We start from the raw sequence: 3,779 nt of genomic DNA on the forward strand, positions 1-3,779 counted from the left end.
AGTTGCTGAATTCTCAACCAATCAGATGAATTTTCGACCAAGAAAATTAATGATCTACAAAAAAAGACAAATTTTAAACAAAATACATGAATTTTCGACGAAGTTATTTAATTTTAATGTCAAAAAGAAGAATTATTTAAAAAAATTTGAATTTCTTAAACGAAAAATATGAGTTTTCAATCAAAGAGTTAAACTTTCAACCAAATAGTTAGATTTTCAACCATAATTATAAAATCTTGTTAAAAAAAACGTATTTTTTTTACAAAGTAATTCAACTCTTAGTGAAATAATCGACTTTTAAACCCAAGAAAATGTACAGTTCATATTTTAACCAAAAAATTGCATTTTTGACCAAAAATGATATATTTTCAACCAAAAAGATTAAATTTCTACTAAAAATGCTTAATTGAATTTTAAGAAATTTTTAAATTTTAAAGTCAAAAAGAGTATTATCTACAAAAAAGCTGAATTTTTAACCTAATTTAAGGGCAAATAGTTGAATTTACAGTTGATAATTTAACCGAAAAATGTAATTTTTAATCAAAAAGTATAAATTTTCCATAAAGCAATTTAATTTTTACAAAGAAAGACAAATTGTTAACAAAATACATGATTTTTTAACCAAAAATGATATAGATTAATTCTCAGTTTCAAAAATGTATTTTCAACGAAAGAGATGAACCTTCAAATAAATGAAATAAATATTTTAACAAAGTAGTTGAATTTTTGATAGAAAAGAGGACTTTTTACAAAATAGTTACATTTTAAACATAATAATTAATTTTTCAATCAAATAATTGAGTTTTTATCCAAACGAGATGAATTCCAAAATCACCAATTTCTTAAATTTCTTTCAAATGAAGTGACGTAACCTCAAAATACACGCATTAAAGAGGCGCGCGAAGTATTCAAATCAGGAGAATCGCCAGCCCAGCATCGAAATCTGGAAATATTAAAATCATAATCTCTTCATTTTATTTCAAAGCAGATAGAGATATAAATAGAACCGCCGAAGTGGTCCGACCGGCAATCGTGCACCTTCGAGTTTTCAAATTCAGAAGAGGAGAAATGGGTTGCGCGCGCAACCCAGGCATTTATATTGTCTCCTACCATATTCACATGGACACAGCCGTGTCATAGTATTGGACCACGTCTCGTTTCAGATCTGGGATCACTGCATAGAGGGAGCTAAATGCTATGAACCTCACTCAAAGAAGTAATTGAAACGGGCGCGAAATTTGCGAAAGATATATATCAATGTTTGTTACCCATTGCACACCGTGAGCCACTCACATCAGTCCAGCGTCCAGCTCGAAATTAGTTGTCTGCTCCAATCAGTTCATTCTTTTTGTGAATATTCATTTTCGATCAAAAATGGATTCAGAAGAAAACAAGGCGAATTCCGTAAAAATGAAGTTTCAGTGCAATTGTTGCTCCAATGGTTCCAGATAAAACATAATTAAAATTATGTTCAATGTACAAAAGTACAATTGTCTAATTGAAAATTAATCTGTTTCGTTTGCAAATTAAACGTTTTTATTGAAAATTCATCTGTTCTGAAGAGAATTCGTACTTTCTTTTCGATAATTAAACTATATTCTCCATTTTATTTAAGAATTCATTTTTTTTTAAATTCAATTATTGCATTTTTGGTTAACGATATTTTCTTATAGTGGGAAATTCATGTGCTTTGTTGAAAATTTGTCTTTTTGGTAAGAAAAATAAGTTTTTTGGTTAAAAATGTAACTTTTGTGTACAATTTATGCATTAAAAAAATTACTCTAGTAGAAAATCATTTTTCTTTTTTTTTATATGGTTAAAAATGCAACTGTTGGGACTGAAAAATATCTATTTTAGTTGAGGATTCAATTGGTTTGTTGAAAATTCGGCTTTATTGGTTAAATTTAACTATGATTCAAATTAAAAAATACTTGTTGTTTAAAATGTATCCTTTAAGGTTGAAAATGAAACTCGTTTGTTCAATGTAAAAAATGAGGTCGATGGTATTAAGGCAAGTGTTCCAGTTATCGGAAGCTTAAGGTTAAGAAGCTTAAGTTATCGGAAGTTCGAAGTTATAAATACGAGAATGCATGGGTTATCGGCAAGTCAGAAATTTGGCTGCTTCAGTTATCGGCATTTCGATGTGGGAGTGATCGGCAATAGCATTTAGAAAAAAACATTCTTGCTGAGAACGAAGAACACAACAGCTTACTATATGTAAAATACTGCCCATCTGTCGACAACCCATGCATTGGCGAAGACTGGCACATTTACCTTAAATTGTTAGATCAAATATCTAACTTTATATGATATAATGGACAAAAGTGTAGAACTTCAAGCGTGATGCTAAATTGATTTTCATCAATAAGTAACAACTAATTAGTATTGCCATGAGTTTGACATCATAGGAGAACAGAAAATTAAAACTCTTTAATCAAATATGAAGAAATTTATTATAAAAATATGATAGAAGCGGAATTTTTATGTTTATAATCTCCCTCAAGTCAAACGCTTCAAGCGAATAAGCTACACGAGCAGCCAACTAATTTCGAGCGAAGTCCACGCGTGGTAACTTGGAGTTGGGGTAAAGAGTAGGGGGTGAAGGTGTGTAAAAGATCGGCTCGTAATCCGACGCCAGATATGCTTATGGTAAAACCAAGTGAGGGTTAATGCGTAACGACGCAGATACGAGTGGGGCTATACTCTCGAAACCAGACTCTTTTTGTTGGTCGTGGCTGTAACGTTCGAGAGCCCCTCGATGAGTCAAGTCGAAACACGTGTTGTAGAAATTTCGACCTTTCATTCGCAAGGTGGGCCTTTTATGACCTCTTGCCTTTTTCTATTTCAAATATTTGCCAAGTGAGAGGAGGTAGGTCATGGATATCCACCCTAAAAAATTTTGAAGGTCTAAGGGTCCAACTGCCTAAAGGGCGTCAGTGTCAATTAGTTTGTGGGTTTGTGCGCGTATAGCAACAAAAGAAATCTACTGTGTGCCAAGAAAGACCCACGATGCGGACGACGTTAGTGTTTTGGTAAGTTTAGAAAATCTTATTTTATCGTGTTTTTGCATTATTATTTTGTATATTTATATGCACTGAATACAGAAATTGTATTTGTAGATCCATATACAAAGTACAACTCGACTATGTGCTCTAAAAACACCACCTTGCGGACGACGGTAGTGGTTTGGTAAGTTTAGAAAATCTCATTTTATCGTGTTTTTGCATTATTTTTTTGTATATTTATTTGAACTGAATACAGAAATTGTATTTGCAGATCCAAATGAAAAGTACAACTCGACTGTGTGCCCTAAAAACACCACCTTGCGGACGACTTTAGTATTTTAGTAAGTTTTGAAAATCTCATTTTATCGTGATTTTTCATTATTATTTTGGTATGATTATGTGCATTACATGCAGAAATCTTATTATTTGATCCAGATTTTGGTGAATGACTGATCGTACGAGTGACCGTTTGAAATATTTATTGCGCGAGCGTGAGGCTGCGGCGTATGATGCACGAGTGTACATTACTACATTAGATCATTTTTGCGATTTTTCAATTTGCGATAATATTTTCCGTGTATTTCCTGCTCATTTTATTTGAATACATTTTTTAACTGGATAATTATACTTCTTTCAGCAGAAACTATGACAACATTTTTTAAAGCCCTATCTGAGTACTATACACATGTGGAGTGCTTTTTTATAAAAACTATTTTTCAATAAGCTGTACATTTATTATTAATCCTCCATTTTTTTAGAACATGTGTTTGAATA

At 31.8% G+C, this 3,779-nt stretch overlaps 1 protein-coding gene across 4 annotated transcripts in view; it reads left to right on the top strand.

Annotated features, from left to right (window-relative positions):
* The window catches only part of LOC117168193 (zinc finger protein 711-like), a 43,928-nt gene that overhangs the window by 8,850 nt on the left and 31,299 nt on the right, over nucleotides 1-3,779 (top strand). Inside the window, exons 1-3 of one of the 4 annotated variants that reach the window (XM_033353656.1) lie at nucleotides 2,726-3,032; nucleotides 3,120-3,189; nucleotides 3,277-3,346. The exons of the other annotated variants lie outside the window; for them this stretch is intronic. The gene's annotated coding sequence lies outside the window, so the exon portion shown is untranslated. Of the gene's footprint in view, nucleotides 1-2,725; nucleotides 3,033-3,119; nucleotides 3,190-3,276; nucleotides 3,347-3,779 lie in introns of those variants that run through there. 4 annotated transcript variants of the gene reach the window in all.

Source organism: Belonocnema kinseyi, chromosome 2 (genome assembly GCF_010883055.1).
Source record: "Belonocnema kinseyi isolate 2016_QV_RU_SX_M_011 chromosome 2, B_treatae_v1, whole genome shotgun sequence".
In the NCBI taxonomy this organism is placed as follows: Eukaryota; Metazoa; Arthropoda; class Insecta; order Hymenoptera; family Cynipidae; genus Belonocnema; species Belonocnema kinseyi.